The following is a 9676-nucleotide window of genomic DNA, read 5'->3' as shown; positions in this document are numbered from 1 at the left end:
AAAGCCCTGAAATGGCAAGGAAAGGGAAATAAAGATGAGTTGATAGTATTTTGAAAATTTATCTGTCCAAAATATGCTTCCCCATAGTAAGTGATGAACTCCTCAAATTTTTAATGGTAGGTATAGGGCATGTGTGTGGTGTGGGTCACATGGATGAGAAGCAGTTAGTAAAAGTGGGGATTTTGGCTCTTCCAGCAAGAAAGAGCAGCATACTGTAAGGTGAAAAGAACAGAGGGAGGATCGTTCTGCATTTCCATTGCCTTGGAAGGTCCTGTAGAACAGTTCCAGGCTGAGCAGCTGTCAGGCTGAGTCTGGCACTGTGTTGATTACTGAAGCAGAGAGGTAAAGGAAGACTTCCAGCTGATGGGAAAAGGTAAAACTTTCAAAAATTACAGTAGTTCCTTTCTGTGACAGTTGCTTGTCGACTTCCTAAGCAGTTCCATCTGCCTGGGTAGGTGATACTGCAGTTACAGGTATCCCCAAAATCAAGTAATTTCCCTTAGTACCATTCATTTTGGACAAGGTGTTGCAATACAACTATGTTGCTTGCTCTTGGAGAGCAGAAGTATGTTCATGCATTTCAAGGTCAGAAATGAATTTGTTTTTTCTTTCTCAAAAAATATTGCAGAGGTAAAGTCTGTTTCAATCCCCATTAGAGTGTGGGAGGTAGATAAACTGTCTTCTTATCTGAAGTTTCTTTTCAAAACATGTGTTGGCTTATGGAGGTGAATAAATCTGCTGTTGCAGCTACTGTGTTAATGTATAAAGTACTGTCAGTACAAAGGCCTTGGCTGTTCAGCCATGGGTGAAAGCATTTGTTCAGCTCATTTTGTGTAAGTTAATAGTGTGCACCACATCCTTCAACCGTGTTCTAGCATGTTTCTCATGTGAGTCAGCATTGTGTAATAATTATTGTAAATACTCTGTTTGAAAACTCTGTAAAAACTAGAAATATACTGCAGCAAAAGAGGTGGAAAATTGAGAAGCTGATTGTACTGTTTCATTCAAAAATTGACGTCAAGTGTATTTAATTTCAGATATTTTGTTGTATGAACTTCTGAACTTTTCCCATGAGATGATGCTAAATCTGTTGATTAAACAACTGATGGTGTTACCAAACTGTGGAGTACAGAGTGAAATACCTGTAAGAGTGATGAGTTGTATCTCAGTCCTTTCTTGTGCAGTCTGGGATTTTGGCAGCCAGATCCTTTGCATGTTTGAAACTGGAACCCAGTGCTCAGGGGTGAATAAGCTTTTCCATTATTTGCACTAATTAAGAGACCCTTGATACAGGGAACCTCAGGACTTGGTACTGCTTGCTCTGTGCTTTCCAGTGTGAGCAAGAAATAGGTGTGCAGGCCAAGGAGGAGTCCAGAGCCCACCACCCCACACTGCTCACGGGTCTTTGGTGTCTTTGTTGTCTCTAAGTTTTATTTGGAGCAGGTGAGCTCTTGTGGTTTTCTCTCTCATGGCAGGGGTGGCATTGCAGGTTCTGCATTTCTGAGATTGAAGGTTTGCTGTGACTGGCAGGTTTTACCTTCTCAGCTCTGCTGTGGTGACTGTTCACAGTTGTGCTCCAACCTCTCTTGCTGTGGAGCAGGCTACCTGGACAAAAATAACTTCTCTTGCTGCACAAGAGGGAAGGAATATGTGCATGAAGAAATGCTGTAGAGAGGCTGATGGGAGGTAACTGCTTAACTTCTTGTAATTCTTAAGACTTCAACTATGAGGCACCACACCATTTAAGAAGTTGAATTTTAAATTGACAAGTTAAGCTAATAAACTTGCAGAGGCATGCTGAGAGGAAGGCAGCTCAGTACAGGGTTGCTATGTGCCAAACTGATTTAAGCAAATACTTAATGAAAGTTAGGAGCATGTTCGTGGAGGTCTTTTTAGTTTGTATAAAACCGTCTAAATGTTGCTTGGCTAAATGACATGGATTTTCTTGTGCAGACAAGGGTTTAATTAGATGCTTTAAACCTTGGAGGTGCCTGTAATTAAAATGGAGATCTTTTTCCAGGAAGAACAAACTGTCCTGTCTTGATTCATAACCCATTATGAATCAATCTTTGTAGGTATTTTGACTATTTTGCCAGTTCCTTAAGTAACATCAAAACCAACAGATATCACTATCTCTGTTGATGCTTCTCATATTTGTTATTGAATATGTTTTCTAGAAATGTCTCTTTAGTCTTCTGTTTCCTGGACTACCTTAATTTTGTCACTTAGCATGGCTGCCTTACCGAGACTCACCTGCTGTGAACCAAGACAAGGCTGAGTTCTGGATTGCACATTAGCCTTCCGTGCTAGCAGTGTGTGGGGAAGCACGGCTCCAAGTGAAGTGGGAAAATGTATTTTTGATCTGCTATTCATTTTGTTGCAACATCCGTGATTTCAACATCAAAATCCTGAGTATGTTTTCCCATTAGAAACATTGGCAATAGATAAGTAGAAGAAAAGTGACCAAGAGGGGATGGAAAAGGAGTGGTCCACAACTCTTTCCTCAAAGGGATTTCTTTGGAGAAGGAGAGATTGAGTCTGTATGATCATGGAGAAGGAATGAAAGACAAAGAAAGGGAATTTTTGGCATAACTTGTTGAAGTTTTCTCTCCCTACACATAGTGAAAAATCTTTCTGCTAGTGGCTTATTCTAACCCAAAAATCAAAGTATTTGCCTTAATGCATCAGGTTTTATAGGGGAAAGCTGAGAAGACACTGAGTTGCCAAGAATCTCATCAAAATCTGTTGTAGAGCAAATAGGTCAACCAGAACAACCCGTGGGTCAATCTGATACCTGCACAGGTGTCCTGGTACAGTCAGGGAGTTGAAGAGAACATGTGGTAGGTTTATATCCTTAGGATTCCTCTCTTGTATTGATGGCTGGAGACATTAGTGAGAAAATGAAGTAGAGACAAATTACTTTAAGCTTCTGGTCTGAAAATGGATCCAAAGCAAGAAGACTGCAGGGTTTTGGTCTATCTCAGACTTTCTTGCTGGGGAAAAATGAAAGTTCCAAGTGGCGTGGATACTGCGGGCTCTGTGCTAAAGCTTGGAGTGAAAAACTCCGAGTGACCTTTGTTTCTGGACTTGAGAAATGCAACTGGACATTGAATTCAGTTTAACTCAACTCCTGCTTTTAGTATTTTTTCACTTCTACTGTTTTTTTAGTGATAGCATCCACTGGAAAACCTCAGGACATGATATATGGAGGAAATCTCTAAGATAGTACCATCTCTTAGTACTATCTCTAAGATAGTACCATTTCTACATGGAGAAATGTAACAGGGTTAAAAACTCTGAGTAGTTCAGAATGAGTTAAATATTTTCCCATCAGAGGAAGTTTGGGGATTTAAACTGTAACTGGTTTTAACCTCACCCCTAGTTCTGAGGCTATTTAATCTATTGTTTATTTTTTTAACAAATAATATCTCTGTATGTTAATATGCATTATTCAGGCTCCATAAAAGTGTTTGCTCCTGGTCTAACAATGAAATTGCAAGGACATCTTAATGTATTTTTATGTAAGTTGCTGTCTACTGGAAAGGGAAACCATGCAGAAAAAAGAGAAATGAAGTAGACTGGTAGGATTTGTGGGGAGTAAGTTTGGAGGTCTAGGAATTCTGTAATCTGATGCTGCAGGGTAAATTGCAGCATAACCATTCTCATTCCAACGGTTTACAATTCTGTAGTACTAATAGTAACTTAATTGCAGTGGTTTTGCATTTTGTACCTGTTCAGGTAGAGTCTTTTGAAGTTTGTAGTGTGAGTTGGCAGATGTTTTTTGTGTATTTTTTTGTATACAGCCGTTGATATCAGTACTGAGTTCTGTACAAGTGGATGGTAGGTGTCTTCTGGGAGATGCTGCAGAACTTGTGCCAAGTGCAGTGTCCATGGTCAGTAGTCACAGGTTTAAAACTGAGATTGGTTATCCCAGTTTTCACCACTTTCCTACTCAAAAGTACTTGAAGTGAGGTCTGTTTTACTGCCAAATTTGCTGCCAGCTTTTTTGGCAGGAGGACTGTACAAATGAAGTCTGGTTTTTGGTTTTGTTTTTGTGTGTTTTTTGTTTTGGTGGTGTTTTGGTTGGTTTTTTTTTAATTTTTTAAAAATTTTTTAAAATTTTTTTTTGGCATTGGAAAATTTATTTTCACTTTGCTTGTAAAAGGCTGGAAAAAACCCCAAAACTCTTTTGGTGAAGATTTTTTAAGATGAATAGCAAACATGCCTGGAAAACTTCAGTCAAAATATGGAAATCTTATGAAGTTACTAGTGATTTGGAAAATGAGGAGTGAAGGAACTTTTAGAAGTGACATTTTTATACAACTTAATGATAATTTTCTTTAGCATTACTGTAGTCTAATCAATTGATATTATAATGCCACTCATTAATTTGCTTCTCTAATGAGTGGCAGGAAAATGACCACGTGTATATTGCCAAATCCGTGGATCCATACAGATCACACATCAGCTGGGAAAAAATAAAAAGAATAAAAGAGAGATGAAAAATAATGCCAAACTTATTAAAATGTATCGGTGCCTTTGGGGCAGTGTATGCAGCCAAATGAGATATAACCATGCAGCATTGGTGTCCTAAGACCCATCCAAAGTGACCTGTTTCCATAGGGAAACCTGTGTTTGTCACCCCATTCCCAGCTGGGACTTGCAAACAACAAAGCGTTAAGTTTCCCGCTCAGCGATTTATTGTTCTCTGGGAATGAAGACACGGATCTGGCTGCTGCTGCAGTCAGTGTGCTTTCCCCGTGTAACCTTGCACTGCTGCCTCAGTGCCCGACTCTTCTGGAAGAAGGTGAGGGTTCTACAGTTCAGCTCTCCCTGTAGGAGTGGGGCTGATCGAATTATTTGCATGGATCTGCGTTTTTAAACTCTTATTTCGGTGAGCTTTGCAGACATAAAATGTGAGGAGCAGCTAAGTGGATTTAAACATTTAGAAAAAGGTATGAAGCAAGCTTACTTGTCTGTAGTTGACCTTGTAAGCTCCCTTACATTCTGCATTTCTATATAGTGCTGAAGGTTGTTAAACTAATATTTATATGCATGGATCTTTAATGGGAGAGGGATGCATTGAACAAGTTGTCAGTGTGGGCTTTTTAAACCTTGCTGTTTCCTAAGCTCTGTGGGAAGAAGGAAGGGCTGCATTATAAAATGCATTGCATCTTTCTTTGGAGGCAGTAGGTTAAAATTCTGGCTTCCTTGAGAGCTGGTTTTACTGATGAAAAGAAAAAAAAAAATCTCGCTGTTTGAATCAGAAGTATTTATTAGCAAGAGAGAGGAAGAAGGTATTTTTAGGACTCCGGGAACCGGCATGACATGTATTGTGTGCCAGATGGCTTAAAGGAACACCCACCCAGCAGGCCCACGGAGCAGCGTTTGTCAGGGGGGATAGGTAAGAAAATTCCTTTGCTTAGGACTGTGCTTTGGGAAACAGTAGCTTTAAAGGATTTTGCTAAGCTCATGTTTCTAAGTCCAAGTGCACTTTGCTTTCTCTAATCAACTGGACTATTATGTTACTTTTCTGATGCATGTTGTACCACAGTGAGTTGTAACTAACCTGGGTGTTCTTTTCAGTTGTTTGTTAACATGAGCTACTAATTTATGAAACTTTTGTTTCCAAAACTTGTAACTGCTTTTTCCATTAAGAGTGTGTCCTTAAATCAAAACCCTTGTGAAATACTCTCGCTCCTTGGAGAGGAGGAATATGTGGGGAGAAAGGTATCCTTTATCAATAAGGAAAAAACCCAGTATGTTTTATTGTTGACAAAGAAGTAAAGATGTTACTGCAGAAGATACTTTAAGATTTCCTTAAGGGTGCTTTTGAAATGGAAATGGGTAAAGAAGAAACTTCACATTTTTATTATGAAAAAGCCAAAGTGTTTGGATTCCCTCCAGTATGGCAGCCTGCTAAGTAAATCTTTTTTATTGGAGTTGAGAAATTCCAAAAAGCTTGATAAGCAAAGTTATGTTCCTAGAGGAGGTGTTTCAATATATAGTTCACAGATTTGAAAATGATGCTATGCAATATTTAGACATCTCTGGTTAAAGTCCAAAAACTGAAATACAAATGAGTATATGAGTGAGTCATTTGACACTGGAAAAATAGTGAGGGCTGAGAACCTAAAGACATAAAGAAGATGAACTTTTAAGTTTATCCTGTAACACTTTATACTTTTCAGATTTAGTGTACTCATAATATAGATTCGTAGGTCTTCAACAATTCATGTAACTAGTCTATCTGTGTGCCTTTCTTTATCTGTAAAATATAATGAATGTTATTGGTATTTTAAGATTATCTGTGAAGTGTTGCTCAAGATTTTGTGTTCATTCCAGGATTTATTTTAGGTGGTATAACATGGATTTATGTAGCTGTTCTGAAATGACTAAACTGTTGGCCCTTAAATCTTCTGAAGTTGAATTTAGAAGGGACTTGCAGAGGCTAATTAAAAATAGATCTTAGTGTGTCATCTCATTAAAATGAATGGGAACAGTGATCTTATGCAAGAGGACAGCCTGTGGTCCACAGATATTTCTGTGAATGAGGGTTGCTGTGACTGGAACTTATATTAGTCTTTTTTAGCTCTTTCTTCCTCCTACCTTGTACCTCACTAAACAGCCTGGTTCTCTTTTCTCGGTGCCATCTGTGGAGGTAGCAGCAGGTTGCTATTAGTTCTCATCCCAAAGCCATCTCTTCTGCAGGCTGAAGGAGCTCAGCATCCTCAGTTCTCACAGGGCAAGTGTTCCAGCCCGTGACATCCTGCTGGCCTTTCACTGAACTCACTGCAGTTTACTGATGTCTGTCTTGTACTGGAGGATCCCAGACTGGGCACAGCTCTGCCTGTGTTCTTAGAGGTGCTGTGTGGGTTGTGGAGTTGCATCCCTGAGTCAGCTGGCTGATGCTCCTGTGGATCCATCAGCTGTCCTTGCTGCAAGGGCGTGATGGCTCCGAGCTTAGGCCAGACCTTGGCTGGTCCTTCTCTGCAGAGCAGGAGTTTGTCTGTCCCAGGTGCAGGACTTGGCATTTGTCCTTGCTGGATGTGGACAAGGTAGGTTCCTGTCGGCCCTGCCTGTCTTTACACAGTTACCTGCCTGTACTCAGTCAAAAATAGCCACTTGATTCATTAAGTGCAGTCACCCAGCCTTTTGTAAGGTCAAAAATGAATGGTTGTTTTTAATTAAAAACACTGGCAAGTGGATCCAATTTAGTGTTAAAACAATCCAATAGGGAGGTTTTTAAGGAGTTGTCTCGGTGCTCATTGTGAAGCACATGAAACACTTTTGTGTGGGAAGTGTCTCTTGCTTTTGTTCTGACTGTGTGTTCAATGGATTTGCTCCTAGTGATGTGTGTTGGAATCTGGAGCAAAAGCTTCCCAAGGTGTCCCTTTTTCGTCTTCCTGGTCTATTACTGTGACTCGCCCTTAAGAAGATTGCAATGGAAAGGTTTCCTGGAAGAAATTATTCTAATGGAGGTGCAGAGGTGTTTGAACGTCATCTCTGTTTGTGTGATGAGTGTATTATTGGAGTACTACTTCTTCCTGGTCTGGCCTCTGTTCATTGTACTCTTAATGCTGTTGTTTGATAGTGATTCAGCCAGAAAATAGGAAAGTCTGTCCATGCTGAGGCCTGTTTTGGAAAAGGAGCGAGGTAGCTGTAAGATCTGGGAGGGCCAAGAAGTATATAAAGATTTAAGGCTATTAAACGAGCAAAATTGCAGTTGTAAGTAATGTTTATATTCTTGTGTTTTGCTCCCAAATAAATAAGAAAGTAAAAATCAGAAGCATCTGTAGAAGGTCATGCAGCAAATTATCCTAATAATCTGTAGAAAGATAAAATAGTTTAAAGATTTTTTTTTTTTTTTACTGGAATGCCCTTTAAAAAGGAAGATTATACACATCTGTTCCTTGCCTCAGTATGGTTCCAAAATACACAGGCAGTCTTGCAGGGAACCTGTAGTATGAGTTGTGTATCTGTCTTATGGTTTTGGGTTTTTTAAGAAAAAAAGCTGTTCTTGAAAAAACTACAAGCAGGCTTTAAGGTTTTCTCCATAATTTTTACTCCTGTTTCAAAAATCTTGAGGTTAGTCTGATCCTCTGTTTGACCTCTGACAAAACACGAGTTTTGGCACAGTTATGAAATATCTAGTCATAAGGTGTGTTTACTAAACTGCTGAGGTTAATCCAAGCAGATGTCAGTGCTTAAGCAGTGGCAGGTCAGAGAGCCTGTAGCAAATATTGGCTTTTTAAGCCAAAATATTGTGGAGTGCGTTTGGCTCTTCTCTTTTTCCTTTAAAAGTATTGAAGGCCAATACATTGGGCCAGTGTTAGTGAGAGCTGCACAGGTTACTAACAACAAACTCTGCAGGGGCTGGTCTGGGGGAACACACAGTTGTGTCCTTGTTGGGGATAGTTATTAATGAATGTAAATGTTCCTGGGTTTGGTGTATGAAAGGAATGTCATGCTGGTGGTGTGAGGATGCTACAAGAAGCTGGTGTGACATGAAAAGCATATTCAGGTCTGGCAGGGGGTGGTCCTGGAGGGTTTGTTCAGCTTGTGATTGATTGACCTTGAGACACTTTATTGAGTTGCTAATATTTTCCTTTATAGTTCTTTTAAAAAAAAAATCATTATATACTACTTGTGCAAGGAACTGACGCTTCTCTACGGGAATTCATGGAAATGAGAGAGGAATATTTACTCTTGGAATTTCTGGCAGTGGTTCTACAAACTCAGTTCCAAGGCTTTGCCAGTGGAGAAGCTATCAGGCAATAAATACACAAGAGTCAAATGGAGCAAAAAGAGAGAGACTGAAAGGCTGATTATTTGACTAGAAACCCTCAGAATGCTGTGCCTTTCAGTCTTGGTCTCTTCTAAGTTGATGGTGATGGGGCAGGTTCTAAGATAATGATTTTTCTTTCTTGGGTCACCCCAGTTGTCTCCAAAAATGGATTGTAATTTCCCGATGATAGGAGATGCTGCCACCTTGAATGATTTACCTTTGTCATGTTGAAGTGTCTCTGGATTCCTGAGTACACCCATGTGAACAGTCATGAACTCCATGAATCACTAGGGGCCTTGAGGGAATGAATGCCTGTAAAATACCTAAAGGGGTTCTCATTTATTATTTGCTGTGGAATCTCCTATATTGCCAAGGGAGAGGAATGACTTGTGCTCATTATGGATGTTCTTTGCTACATGAGTTTTTGGGAAAGAGAATTGTTTGAGGTATTTTTTTACTTTTGGCAGCTGTATTGCTTTTCAGAAATGAAGGGAGATATGTGATAGACCCTCCAAGCCCAGTCTCTTTCCAGTAAAATCTGTGAGGAACTGTATGTGAAACAATTCTTCTTGCTATATTTAAATCATAGATTATTCTTTTGTGGCATTTAATATTTTGTTTGCACTTGAATAAATAAATAGAAATGGACTTTTACTATACTGTCCAAATAGCAATTTTTTAATGTCTGGACTCAGTGTTACAGTACTGCACAAGTGAAAATTATGAGCCCACTGACATGGTTATCTGAATAATGCAATTCTGCTTTTTTGCTTTCAGTTGTTTCTGTCTAACTGTCCAAACCTGCCAGCTGTAGCTTGCGTTAGAAGAGCTTTAGGCTGTGAGATAAAAAATACATATAATCTGTTTTTCTCATGCAGCATGTATCAC

At 39.5% G+C, this 9676-nt stretch overlaps 1 protein-coding gene across 2 annotated transcripts in view; it reads left to right on the top strand.

The window, feature by feature from the left end:
* Nucleotides 1-9676, top strand: part of GALNT11 (polypeptide N-acetylgalactosaminyltransferase 11) — a 48657-nt gene that overhangs the window by 2430 nt on the left and 36551 nt on the right. Inside the window, exon 1 of one of the 2 annotated variants that reach the window (XM_032697261.1) lies at nt 4700-4807. The exons of the other annotated variant lie outside the window; for it this stretch is intronic. The gene's annotated coding sequence lies outside the window, so the exon portion shown is untranslated. Of the gene's footprint in view, nt 1-4699; nt 4808-9676 lie in introns of those variants that run through there. 2 annotated transcript variants of the gene reach the window in all.

The sequence above is a fragment of the Chiroxiphia lanceolata genome, chromosome 1 (genome assembly GCF_009829145.1).
Source record: "Chiroxiphia lanceolata isolate bChiLan1 chromosome 1, bChiLan1.pri, whole genome shotgun sequence".
In the NCBI taxonomy this organism is placed as follows: domain Eukaryota; kingdom Metazoa; phylum Chordata; class Aves; order Passeriformes; family Pipridae; genus Chiroxiphia; species Chiroxiphia lanceolata.
The sequence above is the reverse complement of the archived record's forward strand: the minus strand, read 5'-3'. Positions and strand labels throughout refer to the sequence as shown.